Here is a 23,268-nt window from a genome sequence, read left to right as displayed (position 1 = left end):
TAGATTTTTGTGTAGTCAGTGAGGCTCCTTTTATGATGAGAAGTGTGCTCTAGGATGTTGGCCTTCCTATAAGTGCAGGCCCCTCAATTGTAATACACATACTTACTACAGAAGTATTAGCTGACTAGGGGTAGGCTTCCCACCATGGTTTTTCCCTTTACCAAGTTTTCCATGTATAAATCTTGGTGTCATATGAATGGTATTTATTATGTGATTATTGTTTATGCTTAGTTGGTTTAACTACTATTCTGGTATTAATGTTTTAGGCTCTGATATTAAAGTTTTAATTGCTAATGGTTCCGATAATCTATGACAACTGATTCACCCCCCCCTCTTAGTTGTCTTCCAGTTATTTGAACTGTCTAATAATTGGTATCAGAGATTTGGTCCTCTCTATAGAAAGCTTAACTACTTGAGGAAGATCCTATAGCGACTAACAGTTCAAGTTCATCCAGTTCTTCTGGAGCTATCTTTCAAAGAGATATTCCTAGGCTTGATGGAACAAATTACACAGTGTGGAAGATGCAGATGGACACTCATCTGAGATGTCTTGGCAAGGAGATTTGGGAGATCACATAGAATGGTGTCACACCTGATCTAGTAATCCTCCTCCAGAAAACATGGATAAGGAGATTGAGAATTATTGTAGAGTAAGAGAAGCCCTCTTGTGTGCACTTTCTGATCAGCAAATAATGGGATTAACTGACAAATCATTTGGAAAGGCTATATGGGATAAGTTGGAGACTCTTAATGAAGGTGACCCTATAGTGGAGATTTCTAAAATTCATGGTTATTGGGTAAGATATGAAAATATGAAGATGGAAGAAGATGAAAGGATTACTACATTCATGGAAAGAGTAAATGAGATTATTATGGGAATTCAATGTTGTGGTGGAACTTTGAGAGAAGATGAAATTATTTCTAAAGTTCTGAGAGCCCTACCACCGGTTTACAAAATGAAGGCTACTATTATTAATGAGTTGAGAACAATGGCTAATACATCTGTCAACAGAGATACCTTGGTTGGGAAACTATTTTCTTTTGAGCTCAAAGAATTTGGACCTTTTGGAGCTGTGAAAATTGAACCTTCTTTTCATGCATCTACATCTGCAACTGGTAAGCATGACTGGAAGGCTTTGTATGCAAAGGAATTAGAAGATATGAAGAGAGAAGATGATGAGTTTGAGAGACTTGAAGAACTATTTGCTAAAAGAGTACCCAAAGGACTGGTAGGAAGTAAGTATGAAGGAAAATCACCTTTTAAATGTTTTGCATCTAATAAGATTGGTCATTTTGCATCTAGATATCCTAAAAGGAATTCAAGATTTGAGGAAAGAGTTAGAAGATCATTTAAGGATAACCCTCGATATCAGAACAAGTATAAGTATAGGAAAAACAGAGACAAATCATGCTACATAGAGGATGAGGAAGGCATTACTGATTTTGATGATGAACCGACAAAAGATTCTACTAGTGGTTCCGACAATGGGAAGGAATGGGTGTTCCTAGCTATCAAGGAAGATGATCCGACACTAGAAGAGAATGTACCTGAAGAGAAGGCACCTGCTGCTAAAATTGAAGACAAGGATGAATGGGTAATTGGCAGCGGTTGTACATCATATGACTGGAGATAAAGGGAAATTTTTATCTTTGAAAGAATTTGATGGCGGTCTAGTTAGATTTGGAGATGACAAGGCATGTATAATCAAAGGAAAATGAACTATATAATTGGATGGTAAGAATAATACTGAAAATGTTTATTATGTTGAAGGTTTAAGGCATAATATTTTGAGTGTAGGACAATTGGTGGATAAGGGATTTCAATTACAGTTCAAGGATGGAAAATGCAAAATCATTACCAGATCTGGTTTGGAGATTGCAACCGGTACACAGACAAAAGGGAACATATTTTATTTGAATTTCAGTGAGAAGACATGTTTGATTACATAGATTAATGAGAGTTGGCTATGGCATAAAAGGTTGTGTCATGTGAATTTTAGTTTCATTGTAAAGATCAGTTCAACTAAGGTAGTTAGGGATATACCTAAGATTATGAAGCCCTATAATCCAGTATGTAAAGAATATCAAATGGGGAAATAGGTCAGAACCTCTTTTAAGAGTATACAAGATAAATCAAATGATGTTATTGATCTTCTTCATACTGATTTGTGTGGGCCTGCTAGAGTAAAATTTTTTCAAGGTGATAGATATTTCATGCTAATCATTGATGATTATTCTAGAATGATGTGGGTTACTTTTCTGAAAAAAAAATATGAGGCATTTGAAAAGTTTAAAATCTTTAAGGCTAAAGTGGAAATTGAGAGAGGATTTAAGATTAAATGTTTGAGGTCAGATCATGGTGGAGAATTCACATCTGGTGAGTTTAATAACTTTTGTGAGAAACATGGTATAAGAAGACATTTTTATGCTCCCCAGACACCTCAGTAGAATGGAGTTGTGGAAAGGAAGATCAAAACTATCTTGGATGTTGCTAGAACAATGATGATGGAAGCTAGTCTACCTTATATTTACTGGAGAGAAGCAGTGAGCACAATTGTTTATACATTCAACAGAGTACATATCAAAGGAGAAACTAGTAAGACACCTTATGAATTATGGTTTGGAAATACACCTACAGTTAAGTATTTAAGAATTTTTGGTAGCAAATGTTATATCAAGAGAGATGATATCACTGTCAAATTTGATCCTAGATGTGATGAAGACATATTTCTTAGTTATTCTAATGAAATCAAGGCATATAGATGTTATAACAAGAGATTGCTAAGAATTGTGGAGAGTGCTAATGTCAAAGTAGATGAGTTGAATAGAAGTTAAATCAGAGTTTATGAGAAGGAACCAATAGTGGAAATAATTATATCTAAACCGGTAGCACCTTTACCGGAACAAAGTGTTGAATGAGTTACTCCGGTAGTATAAGAGAATTCTAAAGTGACTAAAGAACAAGGAAGAGGAACAGAGAGTTAGATAACTTCTAGGTATGTGAGATTGAATCATTTAGAAGATCAGATCATTGGGGATAAGAACAATGGAACGATGACAAGAAGAAGACTAGCAACTAATGAGGTATGTTTAATTTCACAAGTTGAACCGGTATCAACAATTGAGGCATGTAAAGATGAATATTGGTTGAAAGCTATGGAAGAAGAATTAGGTCAGATTGAGAAAAATAACACATGGACTTTGGTTCCCCGACCTAAAAATAAAAATATTATTGGAACTAAATGGGTTTTTAGAAATAAATTGAATGAGGATGGTCAAGTTATAAGAAATAAGGCTAGATTGGTTTGTAAAGGATATTCTCAGAAGGAAGGAATTGATTATGGAGAGACTTTTGCACCTGTAGCTAGGATTGAATCTATAACATTATTTCTTGCCTATGTTGCTTATAAAAACTACAAGGATTATCAGATGGATGTTAAATGTGCATTTTTGAATGGGGATCTTGATGAGGAAGTTTATATTGAGCAACCTGATGGTTTTTAACTATCAGATGATACAAACATGGTTTGCAGGTTAAGGAAAGCTTTATATGGATTGAAACAAGCACCTAGAGCTTGGTATGCAAGGTTGGACAAATATCTTTTGAACCTTGGTTTTACTAAAGGTAGTGTTGACAATAATTTATATTATAAAATCAATGATGATGATATACTGATTATTGAAGTATTTGTTGATGACATTATTTTTGGAGGTGAAGATAAGTTATGCATAGAATTTTCTAAGAATATGGAGAAAGAATTTGAGATGTCTATGATTGGTGAGATGAAAATTTTCTTAGGTTTGTAGATTACTTAGACTAACAAAGGTATTTTTATCTATCAAACTAAGTATGCTAACGAATTGTTGAAGAAATTTGGTATGGGAGATTCTAAATTGGTAAGTACTCCTATGGTTACAAGTGAGAAATTGACAAGAAAAGATATTTCTGCACAGATAAATCCTACAAGATACAAATCTATGATTGCAGGTCTGCTTTATTTGACTTAGACTAGGCCTGACATTATGAATGTTATTTCTATTGTTTCAAGATTTTAGAGTGATCCTAGAGAAAATCATGAGAGTGTAATGAAAAAGATTTTTAGATACTTGCAAGGTACATCAGAATATGGTTTGTGGTACCCTAAGGATGATGAATTTATTTTATGTGCATATACAGATGTTGATTAGGCTAGAGATGTTGATGACCAGAAAAATACTTCCGGTGGAGCTTTCCTTCTTGGAAAGAAGTTGGTTTCATGGATCAACAAGAAATGGTTATGTACTTCTTTATCTACTGTTGAAGCTGAGTATGTTGTTGTTGCTACTAACTGTACACAGGTTTTATGGATGAAACAAATGTTGAAGGATATAAAGGTGGATTGTGATGCACCAGTAGTTATTCACTGTGATAACTCTACTGCTATTGATATATCAAAGAATTTGGTATTTCATTCTAAGACAAAGCACATATCTATCAAGTACAACTTTTGGAAGGAAAAGGTGGAAGAAAATGAAGTTAGACTAGTTTATGTGAACACTAAAGAGCAAATTGCAGATATTTTCACTAAACCTTTGCCCAAGGAATCATTTGAGTACCTGAGAGATAGATTGGGAGTTTCTACCCCTCTAGTAGAGACTAGATTGATGTGGTTTGGTATCAGTCTGGTATGCAATATCAGAGATACTTTTCATTCCAGCACTGATGTGGGGATGCTACTCCTTAAGGGGAGTAGTCAGCTTTTTCATTCAGTGGTTTATGTTTTTTCTTTGATATTTTTGTCAGATTTCTGGAATTGATGTCAAAGGGGGAGTGATATTGATGTGAAAAAGGAAGTGAAAAAGAAAGAGGGAGAGATTCAGAGCTTTAAAGAGATATTCAAAAGGGGAGTTTGATCTTTATTTCAGTGCTATATGCGAGAGATTATTGGCTATTTTCCATTGGGGGAGACTTGTTTGACATTTCTTGGTACTTAGATGTTTTTCACATCTAGTGTTGCCATCAATGCCAAAAGGGGAGATTGTTGACCACTTGGTGGAATTGATTATGTGTTGCATTGTTTTTTTGTCATTGATAACAGTACTAGCTGTTTGGATGCTTTACCGACACCCTTCTAGTCCCGGTAGGTTTAGTGGTTTCTGGTTGATTTGGATCTAACATGATCTGATAGGCTCCAATATGATTTGGTTATAGAATTAGCTTGTTCATGATACTCATGCTCATATTCAGTAAGTTGGTTTTGATCTGGTGATTGGATTCTATCCTATTTTCTTAGAATCTTGGTTTCTGGTTTTGACGAGGGTTTCGCCGTTAGAGCTTTTGATGAAGATCTTTGATGAATTGCATAAGTGGTGTTGGTGCAGCTTTTGGTGGAGTTTCAGGATGTTGTTGGTGATCATGTTTGAGACTTGGTGGATGGAGATCATTGTTGTAGCGTGTGGACCTATATTGGGTCCTGGTTGATCTAGGTTATGGACCGATTTTAATGTAATGTGTGGATTGGACCTCTCGATACGTTTCTGGGATGTCTTATGTGTTGCATATTATTTGTTTGGTCTAAGGCCGATATGGATTGTAATTATGTAATTGGTTTATTATCTGGTGGAAAACCTAATTGTTTATGGTCGAGGGTTTATATATATAGATGTAAGATCTCATTGTAGATCATATGTGGAATGGGAAATAGGAATGTAATATACGAATAATGTAATTACATTTAGGCAGAGGATTTGGTCTATCATTGAAGATTGAATTGGGTTTATGTAAGAGGATTTAGTCCTTTGGTATTGAGCTTGACTGAAACTATACTCAGGCATAGGAGATGCTATCTTTTGTAGTTCAACACTTCTCCATATTGTAGTATGGATTTCTATGTAGTCAGTGAGGCTCCTTTTGTGATGAATAGTGCACTCTAGGTTGTTGGCTTTCCTTGAAGTGCAAGCCCCTCAATTGTAATTCACATACTTACTGTAGAAGTATTATCTAACTATGGGTAGGCTTCCCACCATGGTTTTTCCCTTTACCGGGTTTTCCATGTATAAATCTTGGTGTCATATGGATGGTATTTATTGTGATTATTGTTTATGCTTAATTGGTTTAACTACTATTCTAGTATTAATGTTTTGGGCTCTAGTATTTAAGTTTTAATTGCTAATGGTTCTAGTAATCTATGACAACTGATTCACCCCCCCATCTCAGTTGTCTTCCGATTATTTGAATTGTCTAACACACCAAGCATGACATGATGGAGACTTAGGATCAACAAGTATACCTTTTGACTTAAAATTTTAGAGATCTTTCCCCTAGTTATTTTGATATTAGGGGAGATCGACTCTTGTTCTTTCTTCTTCATAATATTTTTATCCTTGACTTTGATTTTTGTATCTGAGGGTATGTGCAAGATCATGAGGGGCTAAAAAGTGGCAATATTTTGACTAAAGTCTCGATTGATAGGATGATTGAAAAATATATATAAATTTCAAATGGTATCACATTTTTTGAATCCAAAACATGTGTCACATTATATTCTTCGTACACTATAATATTAAAAAAATAAAAAATGAATTTCATAAAGTTTTGACCAAGTTATGGTGGTTAGACATACAAATTTTTTTATTTTTAAAAAGGTGTAGTAAAACAATCATAATTAATCATTTATTAAAAAAAATACAAAAATATATGTGTCACATCTGGACATGAGTCTTCTACTTATATATAAAATATTATAAAAAAATCATGATTTGACTGTGGTTAGGGTGGTTAGATAGACACCTACTTCTTATCTTTTTCCTGAAATTTTAGTTTTTTTTTCAAATAGATTATTCTTTTTTTGGAAAAAACTAGTAGCTTATAAACTACATTCAATTTTCTATAGATTCTATTGTTACATATTTTTGAAATAATGTAGGTAACTTATTCAATTTTTTACATCAAGTTTCCTAACTCTATTTTTCTAATTTTCATTGCCACTTAAGGGCCTGTTTGGCCCACCATGATCCTACACATACCCTAGAGTCCAATAGCTTTTGATTTTGATTTGGACTAAAATAATTTTCTTTATTTTTGACTTTTAGATTTTTCTTTTCAAAGCTTAATTTTTTTTATCCCCAATGAGTAAGGGTTTTTGTGATTCTTGTTGATCCAAGTCTAGGAGCGAAGTGGAAATGGAATAAGAAGATGAAATAGTAAGGCTATATGAGTTCTCAAGAGGGTTGGTGATATATTCAATAGATTATTCATTGGAACCACTCATAGGATTGTTGATATCAAGAGATAGTTGCACCACAATGGGAGATTTGTATTCAGACTTAGTAGCCACAACACTAGGCGGTTCATACCCAGTTCCTTGACATTGCAAATTGTTTGTAGGATGTTCTTGTTGATGAAATGTATTAAGAGATATGGGAGTTGATCAACATGAAAGATATACTCACCACATCCCATGTCTTTAACCTTGAATTTTTCTTTGAGCTCTCCTTGTTTTGATGTAGAAGCTTTTAATGATTTTGGGTCAACATATATCGATGAAGGAATAGCCTATCGATTGACCGAGACTATTATTTTTGTTCTTGATCTTAGATTGTTGCAACATATGAATGGGTTTGGATCTTCTTTGAATTTCACTTTGACTCCATTGTGTTGAAATTTGATACATTGATGACATGTTGATGATAATTCTCTCATTTCATGTATCCAAGGATGTCCCAAAAGTATGTTGTAGGTGAGATCAAGATCAAGGAATTGACAAACCACATCCTTGATCACTAGCCCAATGCTTAAAGGTAAGGTGGTTGTTCCTTTGGATGAGTTTTCTTCATCATCATATGCTTTTATGTTCATCTTATGTCTTAAATCCACAATTTGTTCAAAGTATCCCAATTATTTAATAGTATTTAATGTACTAATGTTTATACATGCTCCTCCATCTATCAAGACTCATTTTATGTGGCTTTTATGGAGGAAGGATTTAATATGGAGGGTTACATTATGTGGCTAACATGGAGATGCATCATCAAATTTTGTAAATGTAAAGAAATATGGAGTGGAAAGGTATCACACCATGGCTTGAAACTAGTCCACATTCAAAACAATGGGAACAGATGTTTCTCTCAATACTTTGCCAAGGATATCCTTATGTGAAGGAGAGATACACAGTAACTCAAGGATGGAGATGAGGGCAAGTGTCTTTCCTAATTGATCTACAAGGTCATACTCATTTTTGGTAGATGACGAGGCTGTGGTTTTGGATGGAACACCTTGCAATGTGACTTTACTTTGATGGGTTGTGACATTACATTCGGGGGTCAATGAAGATGATGGTTCAATGAGATATTTGGAGAGAAAATTTTAGTAATTTGTGTAATGGGGAATAAAAGGAATAGAGCAAAAAAGTATGACCGTATAATCGATGAAACAATGAAAGGCCATACAAAACATAATCAAGAGAAACCTATTGATGTTTAAGAAGATCTTGTTGATGTTGAAGAAGATGCAACTCAAGTACTAGAAGAAATTGGTAGTAGTCAAGGGACAAATATTTCTTTAGTCATGAGAAATTTGATGGAGATGAATGAGGATTCTCTTTTTAATCAAATTTCATTTGAACACATGGTACCTGAAAGCACAATTAAATTGCATTACCAAAACACGTGGGAGAAATATTTTGAAAATAAATGTGGTTGGGAGAGCACAACTATTTGCCAAGTTATTTAGGAAAAGAGAAATGACTCCTGTTTTGGAGTTGTTAGGTGTTGATAGTAGGAAAATCTTAGGAGGGCATGTAAAAGAAATAATAGTTGAAAATTTGTAAAAAGTATTGAACCTTATTAATACCATGAGTCGAGGAGCTAATTCAAGTGCTGCACATAGAGTGTTGATGACTATGATTTCTAGTAAGAGGTTGCCACATAAAAGACAAGTTAAAGAATTACTGAATATATCTAGAAAAATTGTTCAAAGATATATTAGGAGGTGAAATATATTAGATGAAAACATTGAAATTAATTGGGGAAATATTTGTAGACTTCCTCGAAAAGACAAAATTTTCGAAGATGTAAGAAGATTGGTCATTGAATATTGGACCAACCACTCCTGTATTTCTTCCAATAGAAGGGATACTATACAGATGAAAGATGAAGACTGATATGAAGATTTTAGATCCTAAAAATTTTGTAGATACAACACAAAGTGAACTATTTGAAGCATTCAAGGAAGACTTTTCAGATGTGAAAATATGTCAAAGAATGTTTGAGAGATTGCGCCCTTGCTTTGTACACATAAATAAGGTACATGAAAATTGTTGTCGAAATCATGTTGAGTTTCATCTATAATTAGAGTCATATAAAAAATCTATAACAATACTTAATCCAAATATGGTCATCCCTGGAAGTACAACACAATTTGTGAAATCAATTTTATGTGATAAATCAAAAGATTTAGATGACTTCAATGAATAGTGTATAAAAAGTACATGCATTGATTGTGGAGATTTGCAAAAATTTCCATTACAAATTGAGAATATTGATGTTCAATGCCATTTTTGTAGAAGAGATTTCAATATGAGACATATCAAACTAAGACAGGAGATGAATCCAAAAAAATTGCATTGAAGGAGAGTGAATTGCCCTACCTTGATTTTATGAACATATTTCGTACAATGATTTATCCACATATCCAACATTGTCATGGTACACGATGGCAAGCTAAACAATTTTGTGATTCCAAAAATTGTTTTCCACCTAGTTGTATTCTTCAATTGTAGATTTCTCCAAGAATTATACATTTGCCCCTCAATTGTAGATTCAAGCTCAATATTATCATTCTGATCAAGTTGCAATATTTGTGCAAGTGACCTATAGACACACACAATTTGATTTTGATGGGGTAGAAAATTGTACTGATCCAAATGATTGCATTATCATCAAGGAGGTTCATTTGTATATCAGCGATGATAAGGTTCATGATAGGAGATATCTAGCTCATTGTTTTGCAATATTTTTTGAAGATCTTGCGAATCACGAGATACATTTTTCACAACACTGGATTTGGTCGGATGGTTGTGTAGGTGAGTACATAAGTTTCAATTCATTTTCATTTATATGTAAATTTGTATTTAATTTCAATTTGATAAATTTTATTTTAAATGTTCAACTGTACATGTACATGACATACAACTTTATGGAGCAGGACAATTTAAATTTGCAAAAGCCATTAATTGGCTATCCATGCAACATGCTAGACACAATGTTAAGTTTTTGTGGAACTCCTTTGAAAGTGAACATAGAAAAGGAGATCACGATGGAGCAGGAGCATGTGTGAAGTGTGCACTTCACCAAAATGAACTTGCAGGTACTATTAATTTTGTTTTCAATTTGTTTGTATCTCTTAATATAATTTCATTTAAAAAGAAGTGCACATAACAACATCTCTAGGTTATTTAATGTAGGTAATAGCATAGAGAATTCAAACAAAATTGTTGAATGGTGTCAAATTCATTTTGCTAGTTGAGACATGTCATACAACAAATATTTTTTTTGGGAAGTGAAAGATAAAATATTTTTGTTCTCAACAATTCTTAAAAAATTTCATTAGTTGCATTTCACTTTTATCCTAAATTTGTTGATCTAAAAATGTGCAAATTTCATTTCATATTTGTAACAGATATTGATTGATCTAATCCTCACAATTGTCAAACAATTTTTGGTGTTAGAAGTTTACATCAAGTGATGACTACAAGACACCACAAGTCTCCATTGATTCAAGTAAGAGAAAAATCATGCTTTTGTGCTGACTGTGTTGAGGACAATCCAATGAGTCAATGTGAGAATATAACAAATGGATATCTCTCACAATGGGATACAAAAGAGTTAATCAGAATGCCTCCTTATGAAGATGATGAAAATGACATAGACATTCATTATCTTATATATTCAGCTGATTATGAATGTGTTTCTAATTTAGTCGTTATAGGTGTGTGTGTGCATACATGTTCTTTTATTTAGTTTTAATTTAGATCATAGTGATGTTCAAATTTTATCTACATCTTACTTTTGTTTTAAATTTATATGGTGTCATCTGGATGTATATACATAGGTGATATTTTTGTTGTGGTTGCGGATCTTGACAATGTGGAAGGTGTAGATTATTATCTACTAAGACACACAAACGAAAAATTCAAATTGATAGAAGTAACTGTAGACGGTGATGGACAATCATATCCAATTGGTTTAGTTGTTATAGAAGACACCTATTATCAACAAACTAAGATAGACAAAAATAGTGTTCAATTTATTGAATACATGCCTGGAAAAACAATTCTACATTAGAGTCACTTGGTTATAGAGACAAAGCTGCAATTTGAGACATTGGTAAAAAAAGGACATGTCAACCAAAAGTGTAGGTTACCTTTAGAAGAACATGAATTTTTTTTGGAGATAATAAAACATAGAGAGGATCCAGACTATATGTATTAGGAGCTAACTTAGGCTATCTAACTTGTTTTTGTAGCTCATACTTTTATATTTGAGCTAGAGTTTGAACTCATGTTTAATTTGAACTAGGACTGGATATATATATATATATATATATATATATATATATATATATATATTTGGACCATATTAAAACTTAAAGATGAATTTTTAATATTGGATCATATCTAGTTTTTTTTTTTTTTGACATGGTGAACCATGGTTTTCATATATTGTTATGCATGCTTGGTTGAAATGCTTTTATGTATGATTTTATGTATTCTTCAATCACATGTACATGGTTTTACATGTTATACATCCCCTTCGGACATGCACTTTGGACATCCTCTTAAGATACCATCTTTGGACATCCCCTTAAGACATCCTAATAGGTCCTAACTTTAGATCCCCTTATGTTAAGTATGCTAAATTATATAAATTGTTATGCATGTTTGGTTGAAAAGATTTTAAATGTAATATTTTATATTATACACCCCCTTAAGATATCCTCTTTGGCCATCCCCTTAAGACATCCTCTTTGGACATCCCCTTAATACATCCTAATAGGTCCTAATTTTAGATCCCCTTATGTTAAGTATGCTAAATTATATAAATTATTATGCATGCTTGGTTGAAAAGATTTAATATGTATTCTTTTATGTTATACATCCCCTTAAGACATCCTAATAGGTCCTAACTTTAGATCCCCTTATGTTAAGTACACATGCTAAATTATATATACATTGTTATTTGATTTTTCGTGAGTTCACACACATGTAAATTCCTTTCTTTCTTACATTATATTATTAGTGATTATTTACATTACTTGAATTAGATTATTAGTAATTATTTATATTGCTTGATTAAGAAATTATGTACATATTTTTGTAGTTTTAAGCTCAAAACTTTCTCTTGATGAAGAACAAGTCACTAGTCATAATTGTGTTATTCGTATTTATTAGTGATTATTTATATTACTTGATTTAGAAAATTGATTTTGATTTTTCATTGACATTTCAAGCATGTTAAGTATTGGATCTTTATCAAGTATGTTTTTTCAAGTGAACATTTCCTCTAGAAGTATGCTTTCATGTACATTGTTAGATTGGTAATATAATGTTAAAAAAATTGTAATGCTAAATAATTAATTGTGTCTAGTTTCCAATGTATTAAAATATTACATATAAACTCTCTTTGTCATTATATTGAATCTCAAGGAAAACTATTTTCATTAAAATACTACACCATGTTAAAAAATAGAGTTTTATGTCAAAAATTCCTAATATATTGGTGAAAAAGAAAGATTATTAAGAACACACATCATGCATGCATATGCAATAGAAAATACACACAAATTTACATAAGCTTTTGAGATGATATCATTGGCATAATTTAAACTCTACATGAAACATGATTTATAAATGTGAAATAAATGTGCGTAACAAATGAAATGTATCTATATAAACATGTAACACATGAAATGTCTAGATATAATGTCTAAAATAAGTCTACAAATGTACATAAAAATGATTGAAATGTCCACTATGTATCTAGAGAAATGTCCACAACATGTGTAATAGAAATGTCAGATCTACAAATGTATATGAAATATATCAAGAGATCATGTACAACAATATATCTGTATCTCATTCCCTATCCCAACCCTTGATTTGATCCGTCGCCTACTCGAGGTGCCTACATTGTACACAATTTCCATGTTAAAAAATCATAGTGTACAAACATGTGTGTACATGTATAGTTATTTACTATATATATATAAAAGAAAAAAAATAAAACACACATGAATTTAAATTTAAATATATTTATATAAATTTACCTGTATATCCTGATGAATAGGACCACCAGGCACTGGCAAATCTCCATAGCTCGCGACCATCATAATATCCTGTAATATATTGAAAGTTCAAAAAATATGTCATTCTAAATTTTAATATATATACAATTAAATCAAATTCTAAATTTGGTTTCTTACCTTATTCCTCTCCTTGAATGCATGCTCGATGCAAGATATCTCAGAAGAGTGTAATGACACTGCATCTAGATTAATACCCTCATCCATAAGAAGAGATGAAAAACCTCCTCTCTGAACTCCTAGTGTCTGTGGTGTAGGATCAACTATAGTTTCAGGAGGTGAAGGATTAACACATGTCTTATGCAGATGAGCTATAGGAGGTATCAAATTATCCTCCTACCTCGAATTACCACCTGGCCCTGCATGTCCACCTCCATGGCTGCTACTAGTGGAGGGTCTCCGAAGTACTTGTCTAATGAATTCTGGAATCTCCTAGAGAGGGATACCAAGTACTATAGAAAAATCCTAATATGAATCAACAAGATCACTCACTAAAAAAGAGCTCGTCTCTCATAGATGATCCTCAAGTAGCTGTGCAATCTCCGCAGGTGATGGTAGGTCATGACGAATATAAGGATCATACAATGGAAATGAAGGATCAACTATAGGTTTGGTACAAAAAATGCAACATATATCTAGCAATGCGATTAGAGGTCATCTCGTCAACCTGATTCGCAATGGTGGCTATGCTAGAATACATGTCGACTCGCACATCCTCAACTGCCATGTCTCCTACGCCACCTGTGGCAAAATCCAAACCTTTTGGAAGAACCAAAAGGTTTTGACCCACCATTTCCCTCTTAATAGAGGGCTATGGTAGATCAGGGTGTCTAAATTTGTCTCCGAATCTCCCCTTACCCTGGCCAACATGCTGTGGATAATCAATGTAGTTAACATCATAAGCTAGGTGAAATTATGCAAATAATTATTTGCAGAAATACTATGGCATCTCATCCTTGTGTGGCCACATATGATGCTCTGCCAACCATCTTAGGTATATGAACGGTGTGATAAGATCATCCTCGTACCTAGTGACTCAAAAATTTCTAACGACTCTCATATCCATGTAAAAGGGGAACACGGATTTGACATCTATAGAGGATACATCCCTATCTACTTGTCTCCATTTAATAGTTCCGGAGATAGTGTAGGATAAAGAGGCATAAAAGTGATCAATATGTTGGTCATCATATGGGTTGTATGATTGGGCAAGGCCAATCATATGCATAATCTCATCTCGAATAGAAACTAACTTTTCCCTATTGGGAAGGGCATGAGTGTTTTGCAAAGTCTGCTCTAGCTTCTCTTGAGCAACCTGCAATTTGGCAATAGTCCATGCACAAACACTCTCCCTATCCTTGGGAGTACTTCTAGGAGTTGCAGACGTATGTGGGGTATGTTGAGGATTAGGATTCACACTCTTCTCAGAAGAATGATGATCAGAACCAATAGAAGCCATGATGTCAAATGGATGAATATATATATGAATCTGCATGTGTGCAGACATTAAATAAAATTAAAAAATAAAAACTCATATACATATGTTACAAACAAGATGAATCATTGTACAAATATTCTTTAAAAATATATTCTAAACATTTAAACGAATCAAATGTTGGTAAATAAACATTGAAAATATTACATTTGTACATGTAAACATTTTAAACATTGAAAAAAAATACAATTTTCATATACACATGTTTATTAAACATTCTAAACTTGAGACAAATCATGTGTTATATAAACAATGAAAAAATTGCATTCATACATGTAAACATTCTAAACAAATGTATCCTAAGGGGTCAAAGGGGTCTTAAGTTGTCAAAGGGGTCTTAAGGGGTCCTATTAGGGGTCATAACTTGGTCTTAAGGGGTCATAGTAGTCTTAAGCCCGATCATAGGGGTCTTAAGGGGTCATAGCACGATCTTAAGGGGTCAAAGAGGTCTTTGTGGTCTTAAGGCGTCATAGTGGTCTTAAGGGGTCATAACTTTGTCTTAAGGGTTCAAAGAGGTCTTAGTGGTCTGAAGGGGTCATAGTGGTATTAAGGGATCATAGTGGTCCTAAGGGGTCATAGGGGTCTTAAGGAATCTTACTATATAATGAGGCCTATTATGTGATAATAGGTCCTATTACGACATAATAGGGCATATTATGTGATAATAGGTCCTGTAATGTCTAAATAGGACCTATTATCACATAATAGGTCCTATTATGTTGTAATAGGACCTATTATGTGATAATAAGTCCTATTATGACATAATAGGTCCTATTACACATAATCGGCCCTATTATGACATAATAGGTCCTATTACACATAATAGGCCCTATTATGACATAATAGGCCCTATTATGTGATGCTAGGACCTATTACGACATAATAGGGCCTATTATGTGACAATATGTCCTATTGTATCGTAATAGGACCTATTATCATAATACAACCTATTATGTAATAATAGGTCCTATTACGACATAATAGGGCCTATTATGTGATACTAGGACCTATTACGACATAATAGGGCCTATTATGTGATACTAGGACCTATTACGACATAATAGGGCCTATTATGCGATAATAGGGCCTATCATGTGATAATAGGTCCTATTATGTGATAATAGGTCCTAGTATGACATAATAGGACCTATTATGTAATAGTAGGACCTATTATGTGATTATAGGTCCTATTACGACATAATAGGGCATATTATGTGACAATAGGGCCTATTATGTGATAATAAGTCCTATTATGTCGTAATAGGACCTATTATGTGATAATAGGTCTTATTATATCGTAATACGACCTATTATGTGATAATAGGTCCTATTATATCGTAATACGACCTATTATGTGACAATATGTCCTATTATGTCATAATAGGACCTATTGTCACATAATAGGTCATATTAGGGGTCTTACTTGGGGTCAAAGAGGTCTTAATGGTCTTAAGCCCGGTCATAGGGGTGTTAACCTAGGTCATAGTGGTCTTGAGGGTTCAAAGAGGTCTTAGTAGTCTTAAGGGGTCAAACCTAGGTCTTAATATCATAATATCTCCTATTATGACATAATGGGGCCTATTATGTGATACTAGGACCTATTACGACATAATAGGGCCTATTATCACATAATAGCCCCCATTATGACATAATAAGGCCCATTATCACATAATAGGCCCTATCATATCGTAATACGACTTATTATGTGACAATAGGTCCTATTATGTTATAATACGACCTATTATGTGATAATAGGTCCTATAATGTCGTAATAGGACCTATTATGTGACAATAGGTCCTATTATGTCATAATAGTACTTAGGATCACATAATAGGTCCTATTAGGGGTCTTAAGGGATCTTACTTGGGGTCAAAGAGGTCTTAGTGGTCTTAAGCCCGATCATAGGGGTTTTAAGGGGTCATAATGGTCTTGAGGGTTTAAAGATGTCTTAGTAGTCTTAAGGGGTCAAACCTGGCTCCTAATATCATAATAGGTCCTATTAAAACATAATAGGGCCTATTATGTGATACTAGGACCTATTATGACATAATAGGGCCTATTATGTGAAAGGGCAAGTGCAAGGTAATGAGTCACAAATTCACGGAAGTCCATGCATTGGAAAACGCGCTCTTATAAACGGGGGCCTGTTTTCAAAAAACGGGGGCCCGTTTATGCTTCGGGCTCCCGAGCCGAAAGGTAACAGGGGTCCGAAGCAAAAAAAAATGGGCCCGCGTTTTGTTCTAAAATGGGGGCCCACTTTTAAACAAAACGAGGGCCCGTTTCTAAAAACAGGGGCCCGTTTTGTTTAAAAGTGGGCCCCCGTTTCTAAATGGCATTTTTTCTTTTTTTTCCATAAGCCGCCCTTGTTTGAAAACGGGGGCCTGTTTTGTGGAAGTTGATTTCACAACCCGCCACTTAGCTCGAGATTAGGCCCGGGATAGGCCTGGGATGGCCACACCTGAGACATGGACCTGCAAATTCAAATCTCCATGAATGAAAGCACAAATATGAACTTCAGAAATAGTTTACGCGCCTCTAATCAGAGAATTTTTATAAGAAATTAAAACCCATTTCAGATTATACTGTCTAGATTCTAAATATGTAAATTTATTTAAAAATTGATTATTTTAACTATTTTTTATTTAATTTATACTAAATCGGGTCCATAAATTTGAAATATTAACTAATTTTGTTAATTTAATAACTTTTTTATTTTAAAGAATTTTGAAAAAAAAATTATATGTCATCAATCTACACAAAATTCTTTTGTATTTAAAAAAAAAAAAAATCAAAAAATGTTAAGTTTACATCAAATTATGTGGATCGTACACTTTAAATTTTTAAAAAGATAATTATGGCCATTAAAAAATTAATTAAAAAAAATATATTAGAAAAAAAAATACAAAAAAATATGCTCATCAATCTTCACTGTATTACAAACCATTTCCCAAAACGGTTTGAGAAAATAATTTTAATTGTGTCAAAAAGTGTGGGTCGTACACATGCATGGTATGGTCCTCAAACAAGCATTTTTAAAACATAGTTTTCATAACTCTATTCAAAAAGTTATTTTTATTATGTGGGTATTTAAATAAATTATATATTTGGAAAGTACACTCAGAGGGCTATCTTTTATATTACTGACTTTTTCCAAGATTCAATCTCTAAGTGTTTCAAAATTTAAGCTTAAATGAGACAAAATCTGAAAATCAGGGAAAACACTTCCACTTTTTGGCCAAAAAGTGGACTCATCTTCTTGCACTGAACCGAAAATATGACCTATTATGTGATAATAGGTCCTATTATGTCGTAATAGGACCTATTATCACATAATACAACCTATTATGTTGATAATAGGTCCCATTAGGGGTCAAAGGGGTAGATTAAGGGGTCTTAATATCATAGTAGGTCTTATTAGGGGTCAAAGGGGTACATTAAGAGGTTTAAATGCATGTTCTATCCAATTTATTTTTTGCATAATTTGACCATGTGAAAGTTGTTGCAGAAGTTTTGAATTATTCCTAATATTCAAAAGAAAAATAAATTATAACTTAAATGATTGTATAGAATAAAAAAAATTGATAAAACATGAAAAAAACTTTATATTTTACATATATATATTCAAAACATGAAAAAAAAATTATATTTTACATACATATGGGTAAGTGAACGAAGATGGTGAACAAAAAGGGGGGTATAAGTGACCAAGGGGGGTATAAGTGACCACTTTTTTTTTTTTTTTTTTTTTTCTGAAAACAGGTAAACCTGAACTTCAAATAGCTATTTGAAGGTCATCCACTCAAAACTAGGAGTTGAGAAAAGAATAAGAATTGTAGTACTCTGAATCTAGTTTCTAAAATACTAATTTTTAATTAAAATTAGATAAGATTAAGAGGGTCAAACTTTTCACGCACAAAAATTTATTTCTGATTTTTTCTGAAAAATATAACATAGTTGTTTTTGTGTGCTACACAAAATATATAGTTAGATTTAGTATTTTGCAAAACCCTTTATTAGGATGATAGGTAAGAGTGAGATCTAGAAGTTGTGTATTTTTTTGTAATTTTTCGTTGAGAATTTTATTTTTTATAATTTTTGGAAGTGACCGCATCTTGAAAATTTGGTACCTGTTCATGCGCTGGTCATAACTTGCATAAAATTAATCAAAAATGCAATTTTTTTTTAAAAAAGTGTACGGAATATAGTGTAGAACAATAATGTATAATTTATTTTGAATTTTGTCAAGTATATCAAAAGTTATTAAAAAAATGGTAGACATATGTCTATGAGGACTGTCAAGGCACTGATAAAGAAAATTAAAGTTTACAATGCTAATGTTGTCCAAAAATTAAAAAATTTATATTGTCAGAAAACTAAGAAGATGTGTGAGATTATGGTGGTAATTTTAGAGATACCCACTTCATCATTTGTAAACCTGATGACGATGAAGTCAAGAAATCATGGTGGAGGATGAAAAAATGTGTAAAGGAACAAAAAAGGGGGGAAAATGGGCTTGCAAGCCTTAGGGTCATTTTCCAAACCTCTTACCAAGACAAAACCCACACAGGTTTTGAAGAACCAAAAGTACTATTCGTAGTTCTAAATAACCCGTACGGGTTATGAAGAACTAGACATATTGTTTCACAAAACCCATATGGGTTATGAAGAACTAAAAACATTTTTTGTTTTGTTTCACAAAACCCATACAGGTTATGAAGACATAATAATGTATGCTTGTAAACTTAGCATTTACTACACATGTTTTAGACATACCTAGATAATATTTGTTTATGTATTTATATATGCATATCTATAGTTATATATGCATATATTTATATAGATATACGTATATATGTTTGTATACATGCATGTACCTCTTCCTTTCCCCTCTCTCTCTCTTGTCTTACTTCCCCCATCATATTCTTTGTCTATTCTGAGCCCTAATTATCTTCCTTGAGTTCTATATCATCTCTCTCCCCCTCACACTTCTCTATTTTTTGACTCTCTCACCCTTTTCTCCTTCTTGTTCTCTCTCTACCTCATGTCTCTCACCCTCTCCTCCTCCTACTCTCTCTCTCTCTCTCTCTCTCTCTCTCTCTCTCTCTCCTATCCTATTCTCGCCCTCTCCCCCTTCTATCTCTTTCTCTCCCCCTCCCTCTCCCTCTCCCCCCTCTCCCTCCCCCTTTCGTTATCTTAAATCTCTCTTTCTCTCCCTCTCTCTCTCCTATACTCTCTCTCTCTCCCTCTCCCTCTCTTTAACCTATTATCCCCATCTCCACCCTCCCTCTCCCTTCCTCTCTCCCTCTCCACCTCTTCTTTTCCCAATCTCTCTCTCTCTCTCCATCTCCCTTCCTCTCTCCCTCTCCCCCTCTCCTTTTACCAATCTCCCTCTCTCTCTCCCTCTCCCCCTCTCCTTTCCCAAATCTCTCCTTTTCCCAATCTCCATCTCTCTCCCTCTCCCTCCCCCTCTCCTTTTCCCAATATCACTCTCTCCCTCTCCCTCTCTCCCTCTCTCCCTCTCCTTTTCCCAATATCCCTCTCTCTCCCTCTCCCCCTCTCCTTTCCCCAATCTCACTGTCTCCCTCCCCCTCTCCTTCTCTCCCTCTCTCCCTCTCCTTTTCCCAATCTCCCTCTCTCTCCCTCTCCCTCTCCCTTCCTCTCTCCCTACCCCCCTCTCCTTTTCCCTCCCTCTCACTCCCTCTCTTCATCTCCCTGTCTCCTTTTCCGAATCTCACTTTCTCTCCCTCTCCCCCTCTCCTTTCCCCAATCTCCCTCTCTCTCCCTCTCCCTCTCCCCCTCTCCTTTTCCCAATATCGCTCTCTCCCTCTCCCTCTCTCCTTTACCCAATCTCCCTCTCTCCCTCCCCCTCTCCTTCTCTCCCTCTCCCCCTCTCCCCCTCTCCTTTCCCCAATCTCCCTCTCTCTCCCTCTCCCTCCCCCTCTCCTTTTCCCAATCTCCCTCTCTTCCTCTCCCTCTCTCCCTCCCCCTCTCCTTCTCTCCCTCTCTCCCTCTCCCCATCTCCTTTTCCCAATATCCCTCTCTCTCCCTCTCCCCCTCTCCTTTCCCCAATCTCCCTCTCTCCCTCCCCCTCTCCTTCTCTCCCTCTCTCCCTCTCCTTTTCCTAATCTCCCTCTCTCTCCCTCTCCCTCTTCCTTCCTCTCTCCCTATCCCCCTCTCCTTTTTCCTCCCTCTCCCTCCCCCTCTTCATCTCCCCCTCTCCTTTTCCCAATCTCTCTTTCTCTCCCTCTCCCCCTCTCCTTTCCCCAATCTCCCTCTCTCTCCCTCTCCCTCTCCCCCTCTCCTTTTCCCAATATTGCTCTCTCCCTCTCCCTCTCTCCTTTCCCCAATCTCCCTCTCTCCCTCCCCCTCTCCTTCTCTCCCTCTCCCCCTCTCCCCCTCTCCTTTCCCCAATCTCCCTCTCTCTCCCTCTCCCTCCCCCTCTCCTTTTCCCAATCTCCCTCTCTCCCTCTCCCTCTCTCCCTCCCCCTCTCCTTCTCTCCCTCTCTCCCTCTCCTTTCCCAATCTCCCTCTCTCTCCCTCTCCCTCTCCCTTCCTCTTTCCCTATCCCCCTCTCCTTTTTCCTCCCTCTCCCTCCCTCTCTTCATCTCCCCCTCTCCTTTTCCCAATCTCTCTTTCTCTCCCTCTCCCCCTCTCCTTTCCCCAATCTCCCTCTCTCTCCCTCTCCCTCTCCCCCTCTCCTTTTCCCAATCTCTCTCTCTCTCTCTCTCTCTCTCTCCCTCTCCCTCTCTTCCTCTCCCCCTCTCCTTTCCCCAATCTCTCTCTCTCCCTCCCTCTCTCCTTCTCTCCCTCTCTCCCTCTCCCCCTCTCCTTTCCCCAATCTCTCCTTTTCCAAATCTCCCTCTCTCTCCCTCTCCCCCTCTCCTTTACCCAATCTCCCTCTCTCCCTCCCCCTCTCCTTCTCTCCCTCTCTCTCCCTCCCCCCCTCTCCTTTCTCCAATCTCCCTATCTCCCTCTCCCCCTCTCCTTTCCCCAATCTCCCTCTCTCCCTCCCCCTCTCCTTCTCTCCCTCTCTCCCTCTCTCCCTCTCCCCCTCTCCCCCTCTCCTCTTCCCAATCTTTCTCTCTCCCTCTACCTCTCTCCCTCTCCCCCTCTCCTTTCCCCAATCTCCCTCTCTCCTTCCCCCTCTTCTTCTCTCTCTCTCTCCGTCTCCCCCTCTCCTTTCCCCAATCTCCCTCTCTATCCCTCTCCCTTTCTCCATTCCCCAATCTCCCTCTCTCCCTCCCCCTCTCCTTTTCCCAATCTCGCTCTCTCCCTCTCTCTCTCTCACTCTCCCCCTCTCCTTCTCTCCCTCTCTTCCTCTCCCCCTCTCCTTTCCCCAATCTCCCTCTCTCTCTCCCCCTCTCCTTCTCTCCTTCTCTCCCTCTCCTCCTCTCCTTTCCCCAATCTCCCTCTCTCCCTCCCCCTCTCCTTCTCTCCCTCTCTCCCTCTCTCCCTCTCCTTTTCCCTCCCTCTCCCTCCCCCTCTCTCCCTCTCCCTCCCTCTCTCCCTCTCCCCCTCTCCTTTTCCTAGTTCTACATAGCCCGTATGGGTTATGTAGAACTAAGGCCAAAACTTCGAGTTCTACATAACCTGTACGGGTTATGAGAAATTATGAACGTTGACATATAAGGTTTCCATAACTCGTATGGGTTATGGGAAAATATTTATATATTTTAGTCCCAATGGCCTAAAAAATAGCATTGCAAGTTGTTTGAAGGCCCCACTACTTTTGCACATGATTTTCAGGGACACTAACAGTCAGGTTTTCATATTCTTTTGTCACTTTTGCTTTGGAATGATTTATTTTTAAGTTATTTTATAATTGTTACTTTAGATAATAACAAAATCATGATCATTTGTTATTTTTTTGCTTTGATTATGATTTATTTGTCTTGTATTTTGGTTTTTTTTTAAGTTATTTTATTATTGTTACTTTAGATTATAACAAAATGATGATCATTTGTTGTTTTTTGCTATTTGATTGTGGATTCTCATCATGATGTAATGTGTAGGACAATGGGAAAGAATAAGAGAGGAACAAATGAACAAAGAGAGGCAACAAAGGAAAGACAAAGGGAGCGTATGAAGAGATTACGTGAAGGTACGTCATCTAATGCACCTAATGAAAGTGATGAACATTAAACAATTGAAATTGATATGATTAATACACCAAATCAAAATAATCAACATACACCAATTCAAATACATATGATGAATGCACCTAATGAGTGCAATGAACATACACCATTTGAAACTGATTCGGTGAATGCACATGTTAATGAAATTGAAGAAGATATACCATTTGAATTTGATGTGATCAATGCACATAATTCACCTAATGAAAACGAATAGCATGCACCAATCTTAACACCTCTTAGAATAATTTGTAGAAAACCAAAGTTCCTAATAGATATCGATGAAAATATTGTGAAG

The sequence above is a fragment of the Cryptomeria japonica genome, chromosome 11 (assembly GCF_030272615.1).
Source record: "Cryptomeria japonica chromosome 11, Sugi_1.0, whole genome shotgun sequence".
Taxonomy (NCBI): domain Eukaryota; kingdom Viridiplantae; phylum Streptophyta; class Pinopsida; order Cupressales; family Cupressaceae; genus Cryptomeria; species Cryptomeria japonica.
The sequence above is the reverse complement of the archived record's forward strand: the minus strand, read 5'-3'. Positions refer to the sequence as shown.